Source organism: Microcaecilia unicolor, unplaced genomic scaffold (genome assembly GCF_901765095.1).
Source record: "Microcaecilia unicolor unplaced genomic scaffold, aMicUni1.1, whole genome shotgun sequence".
NCBI lineage: Eukaryota > Metazoa > Chordata > Amphibia > Gymnophiona > Siphonopidae > Microcaecilia > Microcaecilia unicolor.
This window is the reverse complement of record NW_021963065.1, coordinates 207,729-228,207: the sequence shown is the minus strand read 5'-3', so window position 1 is coordinate 228,207 and position 20,479 is coordinate 207,729. Positions and strand designations below refer to the sequence as shown.

The 20,479-nt window shown below is 45.4% G+C and overlaps 1 protein-coding gene across 1 annotated transcript in view; it reads right to left on the bottom strand.

Moving 5' to 3' along the window:
* Window positions 1-20,479, bottom strand: part of LOC115458875 (N-acylethanolamine-hydrolyzing acid amidase-like) — a 181,107-nt gene that overhangs the window by 24,560 nt on the left and 136,068 nt on the right.

The following is a 20,479-nucleotide window of genomic DNA, read 5'->3' as shown; positions in this document are numbered from 1 at the left end:
CCTTGGCGTCGACGTCGACATCGGTACCGAGATCCGCGGCGTTGATATCGGCACCGGGGATGGCATCAACATCGGGAGCGCAGGTGATGGCTGTCCTAACTTCACCTGTAGCTGGGAGTAGTGAGCCGTCGAGTAGGTCTCCACCTGTCTCGAAGGCTCCTGCTGTGCATGTGTGGATTCCACGTCCTCCTCGTCGGTATCGAGGAGTTCCGGTGACATGCTTCGAACGAAGGCGAAGAAGCATCGGCACTGGTCTCCCTCGAGGCACGGTACCGGGAGCTCTGGGGCATCGAGGGATTCAGCACCCGGAAAGCACCGACGCTGGGAGAAGCGCTCACCCTCCATACAAGAGGTGTCAGTGCGTCGATCTTCGGACAGCCCGGTACCCGCCTCCCAGGCCTTTGCAGATTCTGACTTCGACTCCGGTACCGGCCTCACAGCCTTCCTCGACAGCAACTCTGGAGGAGAGCATCCGAGCCATTCTTCCAAGTCTTCTGGAAGGGCTGCTGCATCAGTCTGTTCCGGTACCGGGGGTGCCTGCGCCCTCTGTACCATCGATGGAAGCAGCGGCTTGCTCCGTGCCTGTGGTGAGGTCCCCAACACTGGTACCGCTTGCGGCATCGGCCTCGGCTGGCACCCAGGTCGACTCCCTGTCGACGTCGTTGGAGGGAGCTTCATCGCCGTCGGCATGGGAGTCGACCTCTCGACATCGCCATCGAGGGCATCGTTCCTCGGCGTTGAGACGGGCCCGGTTTCAGACTGTAGTTCGAGAACTCTTGTCTGATACCGAGGAGGATGCCTCCTGGGATGAAGGGGAAGACCCCAGATATTTCTCTTCCGAGGAGTCTTGTGGTGTTCCTTCTGATCCTACTCCTTCACCTGAGAGGAAGCGTTCTCCGCCGGAGAGTCTGTCCTTCTCCTCCCTTGTCTGGGAAATGTCTGTGGGCATTCCCTTCCCTGTGGTAACTGAGGATGAGCCCAGGACTGAGATGCTCGAGGTCCTTGACTATCCTTCGCCACCTAAGGAGTCATCCACTGCCCCTTTGAATAATGTCCTTAAATAGACATTGCTGAGGAACTGGATGAAACCATTATCTAACCCCACCATCCCCAAGAAAGCGGAGTCCCAGTATCGGATCCATGGAGACCCTGAGTTGATGAGGTCGCAGTTACATCATGACTCTGCGGTTGTGGATTCCACTCTCAAGAGAGCCAGAAGTACTAGAGATTTTGCCTCGGCGCCCCTGGGGCGAGAGGCTAGGACTTTAGACTCTTTTGGGAGGAAGGCCTACCTGTCCTCTATGCTCTTGCCCAAAATTCAGTCCCTACCAGCTCCACACGAGCTTTCACATGCGAAACAATGTTAAGCAACTGGCGGACTTGGTGGATAAGCTCCCTCCGGAGCACGCCGGGCCTTTTCAGGAGGTGGTCAGGCAGCTGAAGGCGTGTCGTAAATTCCTGTCCAGGGGTGCTTATGACACTTTTGATGTTGCATCCAGAACCGCTGCTCAAGGTATAGTGATGCGCAGACTCTCATGGCTGCTTGCCTCTGACCTGGACAATCGGACCCAACAGCAGCTTGCGGATGTCCCTTGCCGGGGAGATAATAATTTTGGCGAGAAGGTCGAGCAGGTGGTAGAGCAGCTCCACCAGCGGGAAACCTCCCTCAACAAACTCTCCCACCAAGCGCCTTCAGCATCTACCTCAACAGGTAGACCTTTTTTCCGGGGAAGGAGGACTGCTCCCTATGCTTACAATAAGAGTAGGTACAATCCACCTTTCCGACAGCCTTCTCAGGCTCAGCCCCAGCAAAAGCAAGGGACGGGCTTTTGACTGGCTCCAGATGAACATAGCCGCCATAAACGTACCTGTGCTGGACGATCTGCCGGTCAGAGGGAGGTTAAAAGTTTTTCACCAAAGGTGGCCTCTCATAACCTCCGACTAGTGGGTTCTTCAAATAGTCCGGTTAGGGTACTCCCTCAATGTGATCTCCACACCTCCAAATTGTCCACCGGGAGCTCAGTCCTTCAGCTTCCAGCACAAGCAGGTACTTGCAGAGGAACTCTCCACCTTTCTCAGCACCAATGCGGTCGAGCCCGTTCCACCAGGGCAAGAAGGGCTGGGATTCTATTCCAGGTACTTCCTTGTGCAAAAGAAAACAGGGGGGGATGCATCCCATCCTAGACCTAAGGGGCCCTGAACAAATATCTGGTCCAAAAAAAGTTCAGGATGCTTTCCCTGGACACCCTTCTTTCAATAATTCAGAAAAACGACTGGCTATGCTCTCTGGACTTAAAGGATGCTTATACATATATCCCGATACTGCCAGCTCACAGGCTGTATCTTCAATTCCGTCTGGGAACACGGCATTTTCAGTATTGTGTGCTGCCCTTTGGGCTCGCTTCTGCACCCAGGGTGTTTACAAAATGCCTGGCAGTAGTTGCAGCGTCGCTAAGCAGACTGGGAGTGCATGTGTTCCCGTATCTCGACGAATGGCTGGTGAAGAACACCTTGGAGGCAGGAGCTCTACAGTCCATGCAGTTGACTATTCAACTCCTGGAGCTTCTGGGGTTTGTTATAAATTACCCAAAGTCCCATGTTCTTCCAGTTCAAAAACTAGAATTCATAGGAGCTCTGCTGGACTCCACAGACGGCTCATGCCTATCTCCCCGAGGTGAGGGCAGACAATCTTCTGTCTCTAGTTTCCTTGGCCAGAGCGTCTCAGCAGTTCACAGCTCGGCAGATGTTGAGACTCCTAGGCCATATGGCCTCCAACATTCATGTGACTCCCATGGCCCGTCTTCACATGAGATCAGCTCAATGGACCCTAGCTTCCCAGTGGTATCAAGCTGCAGGGAATCTAGAGGATGCAATCCAGCTGTCCACCGCTTTTCACAATTCCCTGCAATGGTGGACAATTTGATCCAATTGACCTTCGGATGTCCTTTTCAAATTCCTCAGCCACAAAAAGTGCTGACAACGGATGCATCCCTCCTGGGGTGGGGAGCCCATGTAGATGGGCTTCACACTCAAGGACTTTGGTCCCTTCAGGTAATAGGTCTTCAGATCAATCTCCTGGAGTAGCGAGCGGTCTGGAACACTCTAAAGGCTTTTAGAGATCGGCTGTCCTGTCAAATCATTCAAATTCAGATAGACAATCAAGTTGACATGTACTACATCAACAAGCAGGGGGGCACCGGATCTCGCCCTCTGTGTCAGGAAGCCATCCAGATGTGGATTTGGGCTTGCCGTCACAGCATGCTTCTTCAAGCTACGTATCTGGCGGGCGTAAACAACAGTCTGGCCGACAGATTGAGCAGGAGTATGCAACCTCACGAGTGGTCACTCAACTCGGGCGTGGTACGCAAGATCTTCCGGGAGTGGGGCATCCCCTCGGTGGATCTTTTTGCTACTCAGATCAATCACAAAGTCCCTCAGTTCTGTTCCAGACTTCGGGCTCACGACAGACTACCGTAAGATGCCTTTCTCCTGCATTGGGGGACAGGCCTTCTGTATGCATATCCTCCCATACCTCTGGTGGGGAAGACTTTGCTGAAACTCAAGCAAGACTGCAGAACCACGTCAGATTTGGTTCCCTCTTCTTCTGGAGTTGTCCTCCGAAGAACCGTGGAGATTGGAGTGTTTTCCAACCCTCATTACTCAGAAAGAGGGGGTGCTTCTACAACCCAACCTCCAGTCTCTGGCTCTCACGGCCTGGATGTTGAGAGCATAGACTTCGCTTCTTTGGGTCTTTCTGAGGGTGTCTCCCGAGTCTTGCTTGCTTCCAGGAAAGACTCCACAAAGAAGTATTACTCTTTTAAGTGGAGGAGGTTTGCCGTCTGGTGTGACAGCAAGGCCCTAGATCCTCGCTCTTGTCCCACTCAGACCCTGCTAGAATACCTTCTACACTTTGACAAGTGTAGAAGGTATTCTAGCAGGGTCTGAGTGGGACAACTCTTACGGAGTTGGTCTTGAGACCAGACTCTGACAAGACCAACTCCGTAAGAGTTCATCTTAGTGCAATTAGTGCTTTTCATTATCGTGTAGAGGGTAGGCCTATCTCTGGACAGCCTTTAGCTGTTCGCTTCATGAGAGTTTTGCTTTTGTCAAAGCCCCGTCAAACTTCCACCTGTGTCATGGGATCTCAACGTCGTTCTCACCCAGCTGATCAAACCTCCTTTTGAGCCACTGAATTCTTGCCGTCTGAAGTACTTGACCTGGAAGGTCATTTTCTTGGTGGCCGTTACTTCAGCTCCTAGAGTCAGTGAGCTTTAAGCCTTGGTAGCCCATGCTCCCTACACTAAGTTTCATCATAACAAAGTAGTTCTCCGCACTCACCCTAAGTTTCTGCCAAAGGTGATATCGGAGTTCCATTTGAACCAGTCAATTGTCTTGCCAACATTTTTTCCCCGTCCTCATACCCACCCTGCTGAACGTCAGTTGCATACATTGGACTGCAAGAGAGCATTGGCCTTCTATGTGGAGCGGACAAGCCCCTTCAGACAGTTTGCCCAAATGTTTGTTTCTTTTGATCCCAACAGGAAGGGAGTCGCTGTCGGGAAATGCACCATTTCAAATTGGCTAGCAGATTGCATTTCCTTCACTTATGCCCAAGCTGGGCTGACTCTTGAGGGCCATGTCATGGCTCATAGTGTTAGAGCCATGGCAGCGTCAGTGGCTCACTTGAAGTCAGCCACTATTGAAGAGATTTGCAAGGCTGTGATGTGGTCATCAGTTCACACATTCATATCTCATTACTGCCTTCAGCAGGACTCCCGACGCAACAGTCGGTACGGGCAGTCGGTGTTGCAGAATCTGTTTGGGGTCTAGAATCCAACTCCACCCCCCTACGCCCATTTTTGTTCTGTTCCAGGCTACACTCTCAGCTGTTTCTTCATAGGTCAATTTCAGTTATGTCCTCGCCGTTGCGTGGGCCCAATTGACCCTCTTTTTTGTTTTGAGTGAACCTGGGGGCTAGGGATACCCCACATGTGAGAACAAGCAGCCTGCTTGTCCTCGGAGAAAGCGAAGTTACTTACCTGTAGCAGGTATTCTCCGAGGACAGCAGGCTGATTGTTCTCACCAACTCGCCCACCTCCCCTTTGGAGATGTTTTGTGGTTTATTCTTTATTTGCTTTTCATTTAACTGAGGCGGGAACGGATGCACGCGGGTGGGAAGATGGCTGCACATGCGCAGTGCGTCCGCCCCGCGCCCTTTGGGCTGTCGCAAAGCTTTTTAGATTTTGCTGGAAAATCTTCCGTTCCTGGGGCCGCCGTGGACGCCGACCCACATGTGAGAACAATCAGCCTGCTGTCCTCGGAGAATACCTTGTACAGGTAAGTAACCTCGCTTTCTCTTGAGTCCAAGGAGTGCCTGCTGAGAAGTTCACCTCCACTCTCAAGGACCCAGTGATGTGAACAGCCGACAAGCAGAGAAGATTTCTCTCCACCCAACTCATGAGGAAGGCCACCTCCACTGCCATTGGACGGCTGCAGATCCCACCTTGCTTGTTGATATAATCCACCACTGTCGCATTGTCAGAGAAAACTCGGACTGGGGCCCCCGCCAGAAAGGGAGTGAAGTCGCATAAGGCATTCCGCACTGCCCTGAACTCCAAGCGATTTATTGACCACTGAGACTCCTGTTCCATCCAGGTGCCCTGTGCTAGATTAAACTTGTAATGAGCTCCCCAACATGACTTACTGACGTCAGTTGTCACCAACTCCCATTGTGTTATCAGAATGGGAACTCTGACAGTCAAATTCTGGGCAACAACTACCATTGCAAATGCCATCTGGAAATCAGCATCCAAGAAGATGAAGGTCGTACTTCTGTGACACCAGAGACTAGTGGCTAAGAAGAGATTCCTGTAATGGATGCATATAAGCCCTTGCCCATGGCACCACTTCCATCGTCGCTGTCATTGACCTCCAAACCTGGACGTAGTCTCAGGCCCTGTGCTTGCCTTGACTGAGGAGAAGACGAATCTGTTGAACCAGCTTTGACCTCCTGCATTCTGTGAGAAAGATCTTCTTCCTTGCTGTGTCAAATAGAATATCCAGACCAGCGTCTGCAATGGAGTTAGTTTGCTCTTCTCGAAATTGGTCACCCAGCCCAATGACTGCAGAAAATGGACAACTTTGTCACAGTCTTCTTGTCTGAACTGGGTGGCATACGAATGAGCCAGTCATTGAGATATGGGTGAATGCTGATTCCCTGGCACCGAAGGAAAGCCACTGGCAACCCCACCATAACCTTGGTAAATGTTCTTGGTGCTGTGGCAATGCTCTGAACTAGAAGTGATGGCCCAGCACTGCAAAATGTAGAAACCTCTAATGCAGAGGCCGTATGGGTATATGCAAGTACGCCTCCTTGAGGCTGAAGGCGGTGAGAAATTCTCACATTGAACTAAGGCTATGACTACACTTAGTATTTCCAAGCAAAAGTGGGATACTCGGAGGCAGTGGTTTGGATCTTTGGGATCTAAGGCAGGACGAAAGGTGCCTTTCTTCTTTGCGACAATGAAGTAGACAGAGTATCTGCCTTGCCGCTGTTCCTCCTGGGGAACTGGAACAATGGCCTGAATGCCAACAAGGAATTTACAGGGGCTTGAACATCGACTGCTTTGGTTCCCTTTCGACAAGGAGACCAAGAAGAGAGGAGCGACCAGGTGGGAGAACTCCAATTTGTAACCTTCTGCAAGAATATTCAGAACCCACTGTTCACGCTTTCCAAAAATACTAGGACTAGGGGGCATAGCGATGAAACTACAGTGTAGTAAATTTAAAACAAATCGGAGAAAATATTTTTTCACCCAACGCATAATTAAACTCTGGAATTCATTGCCGGAGAACGTGGTGAAGGCGGTTAGCTTAGCAGAGTTTAAAAGGGGGTTAGACGGTTTCCTAAAGGACAAGTCCATAAACCACTACTAAATGGACTTGGGAAAAATCCACAATTCCAGGAATAACATGTATAGAATGTTTGTACATTTGGGAAGCTTGCCAGGTGCCCTTGGCCTGGATTGGCCGCTGTCGTGGACAGGATGCTGGGCTTGATGGACCCTTGGTCTTTCCCAGTGTGGCATTACTTAGGCACTTATGTACACTGGTCTGACATGACTTTGGCCCACTCCTCCTGAAACGCCTGAAGACATTCTTCCTCTGTAGGAAGGGAAAAGTGGATCAACCTTGCATCATTGCAAAGCTCGGGAGGTATTGGGTAGAGGAGGGACTTCCTGTCACACGAAAGGAAGATTGGCGCACCTGAAAGCGGACTTCTGGCATATTGCTGACGACCAGACCTGTACTATCTGCTGTCTCCTGTCTTGAAATTGAGAGCCCCTGAAGACAGATGACCAGAGGCTTTCGGCTTATCCTCTAGCAACTGCTATGGCTTAGTTTCCCCCAGTTCTTTCACCAAGTTACTAAGATCTTCTCCAAATAGCCACATGCCCTGAAAGGGCTGTTTAACTAAACATGACTGACACGATCAGAGCTGCTGATGTGCAGTGACAGTCAAAGACATATCATAAATAGAATCCATCGAGTAGGCCAACCTCGCTTCCAGGTGGGCGTTATGGCACCCATCTTGTGTTGCAGACTGCTGATGCCACTTCTGGCATGCTCTAGCCACGAATGAGCTTCCCACTGTCACTGAAGGCCCCAAAGAGGCCACTTCAAAGGCTTATTTCAACAAGCCTTCTAGCTTCCTAGCCTATAAGTCATTTAGGGCGATGCGCCCTTCCAATGGAAAGGTGGTCTTCTTAGTCACCGCCATAACAAGGGAGTCCACCCTGGGAAGCTGCAATTTCTTTTTCTCCTTTGGAACCAATGGGTAGAGAGGTGAGCCATGGCTCTTCCCATTCTCAGTCCTGCATCTGGTGAGACCCATTCTGCTGTAATCCATTTATTAGTTGTTTGACAGAGCTTATTAATATGCACCTCTTATTGGGCAACTTTTGACTAAGATTATGGAGGGAATAGTGGCAAATCAATTAACAGAATTCTTAAATAAGTATAATATACTGCATAGCTCACAATCAGGTTTTAGAAGCAGTTTCAGCACAGAGACAGTGTTGGCTACATTAATATTTAATATTAGAAGTGAGATTAGTGTGGGTAGAAGGGCACTGCTGCTTCAGTTTGATATGTCCAGCGCATTTGACCTGGTGGGCCATGAATGGTTTTGGAATATCAGGAATACTATTGGAACGGTTCAGGAGTTTCCTCACTTAGAGGCCATATCAAGTAAAAATGCTAGGGAAGTTCTCTCAGGCATGGTCGCCAGTTTGTGGAGTCCTACAGGGATCCCTAGTTTCCTATCTTATTTAACATAATAACAGCCCCTCAGGGCTTTCGACTGGAGACATTGGGGATGCGTTCCTTTATTTATGTGAATGATGTAACCATCTGTATCTCGCTGGATAGAGAAATTAAAGATGCTATGTTTAAAATCAAAAAGGGACTAGAGCATTTAGAATCATGGGCTAAAGCAACTAAACTGAAACTAAACTCTTACACAACAAAGTTTCTACTTATTAGCCACCCACGAAGGCCAAACCCCATTCTTAATAAAAAGGTTAAGTTAGAATCTCAAGTGAAAATATTGGTGGTGATCTTGGATAACTCATTAACTTTTGAACCGCATATACAGATGTTGATATCTAAGACATTTACATTATTATAGAAATTAAAACAAATTAGATCTTTTTTTTCAATCTGAAGTTTTTCAATTGATTGTCCAAACTTTGCTAACTTTGCTGATGGTGTACTTAGATTTTTGCCACATTATTTATATTGGCTTTAGAGATTCGGAGACGTTTGCAGACGCTGCAAAACACTGTGGCGTGCCTGATTTTTAGAACTTCAAACTTTGAAAGTGCCAGACTTTTGTTGCGTAGTCTCTGCTGGTTATCAGTGGAGGCCTGCTCAATATTTAATGATGTTGCATTGCCTTTCTGATACTTCAAGGCCAAGCACCATAATATATGGTACCCCTTGCTATTATGCTTGTCAAGAATTATAAGAACAATTCATGGCACTTTTGAAGTTTCAATCCCAGCACCCCAGGGAGTTTTCTATAGACAGGAGCTGGAATTGACATTCCCATATCAAATCACTAAGTGGTGAAATGGAACTACCCTTATATGTACGTTGTCAAACTAGTTATATGATGTTCCGAAAACTACTGAAAATATGGTTATTCTGCAAATTTGCCTAAAATCTGTATTGTGTTCCTCTAGGAAACTGTTTTATTCTTGCTTTAATTTGTATTGTGCTTTTCTTGGAAATTCCCTAGTGTAAGCTGCTCTGATCTAGTTATAGCTTGAGCGGCATATAAGTAATAAATATAATATAATGTAATGGATACATCGGGAAGGCCTTAGAAGTACCTCTAAGCCAACTCATGATCGACAAAGATGGAACTGACACTGAAGCAGAAGGCTCCTCAATGAAAAGCAATAGGCAGGAGGAGTGGCCTAGTGGTTAGGGTGGTGGACTTTGGTCCTGGGGAACTGAGGAACCGAGTTCAATTCCCACTTTAGGCACAGGCAGCTCCTTGTGACTCTGGGCAAGTCACTTAACCCTCCATTGCCCCATGTAAGCTGCATTGAGCCTGCCACAAGTGGGAAAGCACGGGGTACAAATGTAACAACAAAAAAAAGCATCGTTAATGCCTCAGAAATAAGACTACTGAGCTCCTCTTTATGAAACAACCTTAATACTTTTGGGTCATCTCCCTCATCTAACGGCTCATTCAATGATGGCTCCTCTGGATAGATAAGGAGGGAGCAGCAGAGACAGACCTCCAGAAGTGGGTAGATAAGGCTAAATGAGATCTCTTAGGCGCTGGAAGGGCAGCAGGGCTAGAACATGAAGCATCTTGCAGCAACTATGACTGTCCCTACTTCAGTAAACAGGGCTGATGTAAGAGCAATGTAAACTCCGGAGAAAACAAAGATCCTGATGCAGCTGAATGCTCTGTTGGGTCCTTAGGTTGTAAAATGACAGCTGTGCTCTGCGCTTGATGAAACAGAGACTATTCCTCACTGCCAGTTGTCTCTGACAAAATGGCACCCATTCCAGCGCTCTTCTGCATCAAACTGCGCAGGGCTCTGCTGGATAGCCTGAAGTTCCTGCCATACTCAGATGCTGTGACAAATCCAAAGATGTGCTGTGACTGCAATACCCCAGCACTGGCCGGTGGGTTCCACAGCAGGAAAACCACTTAACTGCCTTTGCAGGAGTTACTATTCACCCTGACTGGCACAAATGCAGCACAATACAGTCCCATGTGGTGAGTCAGGATCCCTCCCCTGCGCCAAGTAGAACTTGCAGCCCTCCAAGCGGTTTCCGAGTCAAACTTTAGTCAGACTTACCACTGTTGGCCCTTCCCCCAAGCTCACAGTTTCCACAAAATAAAAATAAAAAAAATTAAATTAAAAAAGGAGAATGAAGGTTTACTGGAGAGCTTGGGACAGAGTATCCATCCTGATTCTTTCTCATCTGAGGGAAGCTTCAGATGAGAAAGAATCAGGATGGATACTCTGTCCCATGCTCTCCAGTAAACCTTCATCCTCCTTTATTTATTTTGTTGTTGTGCTGGAAAAGGAGAACTCCACAAAAAATGGGAAAAGGTGACGAGATGGAAGAAGTACTTCATGGAGCACCACAGAGATGGTTCTGAAGACCTCTAGATATTACTGTGCAGACTTAAGCCACCTGCAAAGCTCATATGGGGACCAGTTGACCAACTAGACCAGGAGCAAATCACTCAGACTCAGAGGCTGGAAGGTATGTCTATCCACCTGCTGGAGATAAAAAATACTGAGGAGCTGGACTGGATGCCAAGAGAGATATGTCTCAGCTCAGTTTTCAGTTCTCTATCTCCACCTGCTGGTTGATGGACACTTCTATCCCACAGGTTCTGGAATAATGGGAAACTACGTAATGGAAGTGCATATATTGAATGCCACGGACTGTGGTGTCCTGATCTCTAGTGGTAGTACCATAAAATTACTGCTAGAGGATCACCATTTTAAGCCAGGGACCAATATAAGCAGAAGCAACTAGGGATTGCTTTTACTCCTACTGGAGTCCCTGGTAGTCTAGTAAGAGCCAGGGAGAGGGACTGGGTTGGGTTCTGTAATGGGGGCATCCTTCTGAGATGCATGTCATGGGGTGGTTATGCTGATACTGAGACGAATGAGGGTTGTGCTGATTGCAGGACTGGGTGGGGGAGCTGATTTTGACTTTATATAGCAAACTGATCCCTAGCAGTAGTAGCTCAAGACTTACCTCTAACGATTGCAGGCGTTATTTTGTACTTGGGACTGGCATGAGCAGAACTAAGAATTACTTCTGCTCCCACTAGACTACCAGGGATCCCATAGGAGCGGGGGAGGGTGGTCAGTACAGATAGTGGGGACCTGCAAAGGGGGGTGTCATGAAATTTGAGGCGGTCTGTAATAGGGGGATCTTTTCAGGGGCGCATCATGGAGATGTAGTGCTGATGTCAGGGAAGGGATATTGGATTGTTGTGCTGATGTTGGGGAGAGATGAGAGGATTGTGCTGATGTCAAGGGAAACCACAGTGTATGTGCAGATAGGGAGGATCAATTCTAAAGAGCTGCTCCTATGTACATGTGTGGTGAAATAGCATATTTTTCTCCAGTGCGGCTTTTGAAGTCACTGTTTCTGAGGGATGAAGGCAGATATGGACATGCAGTCTGGCATGTCCTTACATGTACTATATAAGAGGCGCCCACATGTGGCAGAGCTTTTTTGAAATACAGGGGTAACTGTTCACGTCCTGACCTGAATGTTTCAATTCCCATCTTCACGCCCTTTCTAAAATTGGGCTTTACTGTATAGTGGCACTGAATGTATATGTTTCTTAAAACACTGTGGCTAGCATTTTTTTAAAAACTCGCTGACTACCCAGACTGAATATTGGACTGAATAACAATAAAATTCTTTACTTTCTGCATCCCTATTCAATCTAGTGGGAAAGGAATCCCTGTACTCTGAAGGTTCCAATTGAACTATCTATTGTTTTTCTTCACTTTTGTTCTAGACCTCTTTCTGACTCCTACACTAAAAGTAGTCGGTTCATATAACAGGTCTTGTATAGTTTCTCCAACCTCCATTATCAGCCAATCACAAGGAGGTCTGCTATGGGGTGGCATTAAGAGTTGTAATTGAACTTCTACTTTCTGTCTTCTCGGATCTAAGTATGTTTCCAGATAATGCCTATTAAAAATCAGTCTAAGTGTCTCCAAACACTGAGTGTATGTGATCTGCTTTGTAGGCTAAATGTAAGGTAAAGAGAAGATAAATTCCATACGAATAAAGACAGAGATAGATCTAGATAAATAGGTATAGTTTATTTCTTACCCCAAAGACAAGTCTTCAAGTTGATAAAAATACAGACATCAGACTTCTATCAGGAACAATCAGCAGAGAGATTCTGAGTACAACCGACCAGCGCTTCGCCCTCTGAGAAGACTCTCCTCTAAGGCACAATTTTCCCTCTTTTATACACAACCTCCCCATAGAAATCAATGGTGGGAAACCTAGCTCTCAATTCCTGAGATGATACGTTCTCACGCGCTCTTATCAGTATGTTTTGGGAACAAGTTCTTTTCTGAGACACCTGTTCCCTGTTGCAATAGTTTTCACATACTTTTCACACCATCTTAAGAACTCTGTAATAGGCTCCATTTTGTTCATCTTAAGAACTATGTAATAGGCTCCATTTTGTTCATCTGAACCATCCTTTTTGTTTTTGTTTTCCCCATTACAGGAGCTGTATTTGAATTAAAAATTGTACCAATTTGTGGCAGGACTCATTATTCAGAACCGCTTTTTACTGATTCTCAAATATTAAATCATGTACTTGTTATTTGCCTAGTCAGTACTTCTTCAGTTATTTTAGGCTTCATAGCTTTGGCCTTCACTATTCCAGTGTAGATCCAAGCCAGGCCATATATTAACATTCCCCTCTTCACCCTATCCCATAGGGTGACACCAGGGTTAACATACCGTGGTACCATCCATTCCAGAAGGTATTCTATGAGGCCATAAAATTATCTGAGTCTTAAGGTCAACTGGTACAATTTGGATTGCTAGTAGATATTATGCCAGACAGAAAACTTCATTCGTAGGTGGTATATTTCTGGGCATATGGAATTCCCTTTATATTACTCAACCCCTTTGGCCTTAATCTTGATATTACCCCTCTTGAGGCGTAAATGGGACAAAACCATGAGTTCATCTACAAAATCTCACGAAGTATATGTATACGGGTAATAGCAATTTCAGGTGGATCATACTAATACTTTCAGGTTTTTTTCTATGACTTCTATTGTATCTGTTGCATAGTACATGGGGAGATAATCTAATGTATCTTTCTCAGTGGTCTTGAGAAGAAATAGTGGTTTTGATTAAGCATTGTTATGGTGGCTCAACAAATATATGGTTAGTATTCAGATTGCTGTTTAAGGTTGTAGGTATTCAGAATCCTTAAACAGGTCGGAATTCTTGGATCTTATTATTACTCATCATTGGCATTCAATCATGAGCACTAATAAGTGGATAGCAAGTATGAGGTTGCCTCATACAGCAAAATGGTAACAAAGGTCATGCATGGATCTTGACATATGCATAATGACCTGGAAGTATGGGAAGCAATTTATATATCCATTACCCCACTTGGAGCTTAGTCAAACCTACAGAAAGACATGTAACGTAAGTAAGCCTACACCAGAGTTAAACAATTGCATAACTCTTGTATCTGAGCAATATCAACTCAATTGAGTTACATACAGAAATAACGGGGAAACTCTTAGAAAAACAATTAGAACAATAAAGGAATAATAGGAAAATAAAATAAAACCTTTTCTAGACAGGATTACTGCTAAAACTAAAAATAAAACAAAATATGAATCTATAATGTCCCATAAACAGCAACAGTAGTTCTCAAATTAAGTATCAGTTCATGGTTGAGGCGGTGGAAGCGGTGAAGAATCTGGAAGGAGATCTAACAGGGCTGGGTTTTCAGGCTGGCTTGCTGAAGGAAGTTGCCGGTCTTGAGATGGTTAGGCTTGTAACATCTGGTTCTGCGGTTGAGTAAACCCGTATATTTTTCACATGGACCCAAGACTTGTGGTCCAGCAGTTTGCAAGGTGTAAGATTATTGCTACAACCTTGGGGATCTAACATCATTTGGGCCTGGATAGATCTTTATTCTAGGCATACACCATCATAATCAGTCCATCAAGAGCCAGAGGCTGGCAAAGGAATAAGCAAATAACTGTATGCCTGAATGATATATTGCTATATCTTAGTGGGCATAGTCAGGGTGAATTGAATAGACATGAAGACAATGTAAACATGGAGAAAACAGTGCTAATAAGTGCAAAAGCAAAGGGAAACCAGAAGGGTTCAATAATGAAAAGCCAATTTACATAAACAACAATAGTATATATGAAATTATATCTCCTGATTGGTAGGGGTCAGAGCTTCAACTTCAACCCTCTTAATACTAGGAATTGGGATTTGCATAATATATCTACATTTCTGGCTTGCATAATGTGCAAGACAGATTGGTAATTATTACAAAGACAAAGACATGATCAAATAACAATGGTAAAGTATATGGAACAAAAGAGAAGATTATAAAAAACAATTAAAATTTAGAGATGATGGTAAATGTTCAATTATTGATGTATGGAGGGCAATGCGTTGCAATCTATCGCCAATAGATATGGAATCTTCACCTACGATGACTACCATTCACCAAGGGTTGAGCCCTCAGCTGTAGGAGGCCAGTAGGACTTACGAGTGAGATGATTCAGAAGGGTAGATTAGCAAATAGTCATATTCAGAGCAGAAGTCTAATGTGCAGAAATTTAAAAACTCATAAGTAGTCCAAGTGATGGAAGTATCTTCTGAAATCACGGTCGCTGTCCGCTGTAATAGAGAGCTCATACGTAAAGTGACATGTAGGTTCTGAAAAAGATGAGAAGCCTGCAAAAATATTCAATACAACAAATTATTTGAGAGCATAACCAAGAAAGTCTAAATTAATGACATCATTTGGACAAAAGAAAATTCTCATTGGAGAAGTTGGTGCTTCTTTTTCTTGCCAGAAGTCAGTTGCAGTAGAAGTACTAAACTAGAGGCGGTAGATCAGAAATTGGATTGACAGTCTTCACTCAACCTACAGGACTTAATAAATAGAGGTGATATAAGAAGTAAAATCAAGTGGTCAAATCTTAGCATAGGACCATTAGAAAGAATAGATTATAAAATGCATTGTTAGTCCTTTGCGCATCAGTAGGTGGAGCATAGTGTCAATATATAATATCACAAATTACCAGTAGGAATAATAAAATGTTCTTTGTAAAGTTGATGTTGCTGGCACGGGAAGTAAGCAGAGTCTGAGGAAACATTGTGGTCAGAGTCTGTTCCAGGAAAAATGCAGCTTTTAATATGATATTTAGAGAGATAGAGAAAAGCTAATATCAGAAATGTAAAAAACTATATATTTCTATGAGGCCTCCTCACGTGACCTTTACAAGGTTAAAATAGGTCAAATGAGAAGGACAATAACCTATAGTCCTCTGTAATAGGTCAGAAACCAATTTGGAAAATAAAACTTATACTTAAATTTTAATTGTGATCATTTCTATGCTTTCACAATTTTTGGGCCCTAAATTATGACAGCATATCAAGATTCACATTCAGAGGGATAGCTAAAAATAAGCTTATATATTCCCAGCAATCAATTACAATTTAGAGTATGTTTTAAATACAGAGGAGAAGCAGTTTTATAAGCAGCAACAAGTAGAAACATTTTTTTTTTTTTTAAACATTTTAGTAAAATTCAAAAAATCAAAGATATAATAACAATTTTTATTAATGCAATAAATGTACAAATTGACCAGTATGATCTGAATTCCAAACAAAAAGTAACAAGGATAATACAGATCATAGAATAGTTATTAAAAATCTGAAACACGTAATGAATTCCTGTATCATATACTGAGTCCAAGCATTTGTAAAGATGAACTCTAGAGAAAATAAGAACTACAAGGGTTATCTCTGTCATTCAGTCTTAAGGAAATCACGAAATAACGGTGCTTCCTGTATCTAATTTGAGTTTATTGCTCACTGCAAGCAGTGGATATTATGGTGACTGAAAATAGGTCTATACATCAGACAAAAACTGTAAGTTGAAATTTCTATATTAATACTTCATGCTGGTGTAATTAGTCTTCATAAAAGTAATACTTCAGGAGAGGAAAACAAGTTAATTACTTTAACTGGTTCCAGAGGTACGGTTCTCAATAAAAGGAAATTTGGCAATTGGAGCTAGTCTTATCTGAACATAGCTTTAAAATAATAGCAACCTTAATTTCTTTAGTTTTGATTTACCAGTTAGTTATGTTATGCAAGGGTTAATCTACAAATCCTATTGAGAACCAAAAATGCTGGAACTGTATCGTAAAACTATAAATCTTTAAGAGGCAGGGAAGGAAGTTTGAAAGTTGTAGATAAGACTTGAAAAGAAAACAGTTCGTTCATCTCAATAGAGAGCCAGGAGTGAATATCAGCACTAGTTATTTAAACAACATCACAAATAAACAGTGTTTTAGATGGCATATAATATAGAACCTTTCATAGTAATTTTCAAAGAACACATATTATAGAGAAATTTCAAAAATGAAGGCTTTATATTCATGAAAAAACTAAAGAAGTGAATGTCACATTAATTTAAACAGCATAACAGTTAAAGCAGAAAACATTTTAAAATGTGCAATACACAGCTTTATTTAAAAGGGATCCCGTATAGAGAAAAATGGCATAAATAAGTCAGTTAAGGTTTATATAAAAAAACATAAAATGAACATCCTCTGGGGATCGCTTATCCCTGCAGTTGATAAGAACTCCCAGGGAAGGTATGCAAAAAAAACAAATAAAGAACTTGCTGACTCAGTTAGGTCATTTGTATGGTACCATAAAACTACACTTGCAATTAACCTAAAAAAAATATAAGATAAAGACATGTCACCGTAATAGAAACAGAAACATACAGAGAAATGGTTTCTGGATACTAAATGAGGAGCTGAGTAGTATGAGTGACTGAGAGCAACAAAATCAATCGGGTTTGGGGTAACGCTAGTCATTATGGGGTGGGTAATATTGATCCCTAAATCTGTGGTCACTGCGGACGGTGTTGATCCGGGTTCCATAAAGGGAATGACTGCCGTTCAGGGGGATTTTGACGGACCTGCGATTTTCTAAATCTATATGGCTGTGTCTGAAGACATTCAGCAGCATAATGACCATATTGTTGGCAGCGATAACAGAGCACATCAGGATAGCGATCAGGGCTAGGATTCACCTCACCAGGTATCAATAACGATGTCAGACGACAGTGTCTGGGATCACGTAATCAGTCTAGCCGATAGCCATCTATTGAGGATCTGATAGTGAAGATGACGGTGGAATCGGGTGTGTATGTGTAAATAAAGTTAATAACCTTAGCAGAGTTTTAGTATTAAAGGTGCCGTTTACGGGGCCACGAGAGTCCAGGCTGAAACTTATTCCAGGAATGCCATATTTGGCAAAACTTTATAAGGTTTATGTGGTCTTCCTGGGAAGTGATTTATCACTCTCTCAAGAGCAGCATAATGAATTGGGTACCGGAACTCTGGTATGGTAGACACACCGATATCTGGGTTGTGTCAAATTGTATTGGCAAATCTATAAAAGTCCTTTATACTCACGCGTCTTCAAGAGCGTCCCAGTAACGGAACCTAGAATATAAATTACTAATTGGCGGAAAGCCCTATGCTTTTGCCATATGTTAAGTAAACAGACAATTGAAAGTCACAAAGATGAAAAGTGTAAGAAAAATAGAGTAGAAGGTGATAGTGTCAGCTATTATATATTATACTACTCTATCCCAAATTAATGAAAACTACTCCCCAGAGTGTGCTTCTAAAAACAAGAGTAATCTCCAACTATCTTGTCTGCTAACACTGTACTGGCTATCAGCCATGAGTATATACCATGATAGAGCCCCCAAGAAGGGACATTGCAAACACTCCCAAAAAAAAGAACTCAAAAGACCAGCGAACAAGGCTCGTAAGTAGAAGAGCAGCGGTCCACGGTGTTCCCGCTGTTTAGGGAATCACACACGACTAACCACACCAATGGACCTTTAAAGTTTTGGCGGTATCACACACAATAGCGCATCCACTCAGCACCCAAGCATGTAAAAATTTCATGGCTAGGCAGCATCCACATAACCTAACTGTCCTAAAAATAATTTCGTTGCCCTAGTCAACCTGTATACAATCGCAACGGAAGTCGTTAGACGTCTCTTTATTAACTCCGCGGTCATCTATACAAGTAACTCATAAGTGGGCAATAATGCCAAATCCGCATATATATTAACACTATCTAATATAATAAAACGCACTCTCAACGTTCTGAGGACAACGTTCTGAAGCCATGAAGCCATCTGACGTCACTCCCAGGCTGAAGGGTTCGTGGATTCGTGGTGTGAAGCCTTCAAGCCAGCCAGCCGTCTCTGCCCCGCCCTCGCGTCAAACGTCATGACGTCGAGGGCGGGAAAAAAAAAACAACAAATCCGGCAGCGAAGCGTCAGGGAAGGAGGCGGCGCTCCCGATGTCTAGCCTTCCCTTCGCTGTGTTCCGCCTTCTTCTGACGTCAAGGATGACGTCAAAAGAAGGCGGAACAGCGAAGGGAAAGCTAGACATCGGGAGCGCCGCCTCCTTCCGTGACGCTTCGCTGCCGGAACCGCCACGGAGGTAAATTTAAAAGAAGAAAAAAAACAAAAAGGGATGTTGGGGGGAGAGAAGAGGTGTGGCCAGTAAAGAAGAACAATGGGAGCGGGAGGGCAGGGAGAAACGACAGCATTGATGTGAAGGGGGGGGGGCATGGATGCGAAGGGGGGGGGGGGGGGAAAGAGGGCAGCCCAGGCTGGGACATGGGAGAGAGAGGAGCATGGATGCGAGGGGGGGGTCATGGAAGGGAGAGAGGGGACTTTGCTGGAAAAGGATGAATGGAGGCGGCAGGGGACAGAGGAGCATGGATGGGCATGGATTGGGAGGGCAGGGCTCAGGGAGGAGAGGGGAATGCTGGAAAGGGATGAATGGAGGGGGCAGGGGACAGAGGAGCATGGATGGGCATGGATTGGGATGGCAGGACTCAGGGAGAGGGGAATTGCTGGATAGGGATGAATGGAGGGGACAGATGGGCATAGATGGATATGGATTGCAGGGCAGGCCTCAGGGAGAGAGGGGAATTGCTGGATAGGGATGAATGGAGGGGCCAGGTGACAGAGGAGCATGGCTGGGCATGGATTGGAAGGGCAGGACTCAGGGAGAGGGGAATTGCTGGATAGGATGAATGGAGGGGGACAGATGGGCATGGATGGATATGGATTGCAGGGCAGGCTCAAGGAGAGAGGGGAATTGCTGGATATGGATGAATGGAGGGGCCAGGTGACAGAGGAGCATGGTGGGCATGGATTGGAAGGGCAGGACTCAGGGAGAGGGGAATTGCTGGATAGGATGAATGGAGGGGACAGATGGGCATGGATGGATATGGATTGCAGGGCAGGCTCAGGGAGAGAGGGAATTGCTGGACTAGGGATGAATGGAGGGGCAGGTGGACGAGGAACATGGATGGCATGGATTGGGAGGGCAGGGCTCCGGGAGAGAGGGGAATGCTTGAAAGGTAGAAGGCGGGGACAGGGGACAGAGGAGCATGGATGGGCATGGATTGGGAGGGCAGGGCGCAGGGAGAGAGGGGAATTGCTGGATAAGGATGAATGGAGGGGACAGATGGGCAAGGGATGGATATGGATTGCAGGGCAGGGCTCAGGGAGAGAGGGGAATTGCTGGATAGGGATGAATGGAGGGGGGGGGCAGGTGACAGAGGAGCATGGATGGGCATGGATGGGGAGGGCAGGGGCTCAGGGAGAGAGGGGAATTGCTGGAAAGGGATGAATGGAGGGGGCAGGGGACAGAGGAGCATGGATGGGCATGGATTGGGAGGGCAGGGCTCATGGAGAGAGGGGAATTGCTGGATAGGGATGAATGGAGGGGACAGATGGGCATGGATGGATATGGATTGCAGGGCAGGCCTCAGGGAGAGAGTGGAATTGCTGGATAGGGATGAATGGAGGGGAAAGGTGACAGAGGAGCATGGATGGGCATGGATTGGGAGGGCAGGGCTCAGGGAGAGAGGGGACCTGCTGGGAAAAGGATTAATGGAGGGGGCAGGGGACAGATGGCATGGATTGGGAGGGCAGGGCTCACACTCTCTCTCTCATATACAATGTCTTTCTGACTCTCCTCTCACACACTCTGTCTAACACTGTATCACATTCACTCTCTAGTGCCACACAGTCACTCACACACTCGCTTGGTCTCCT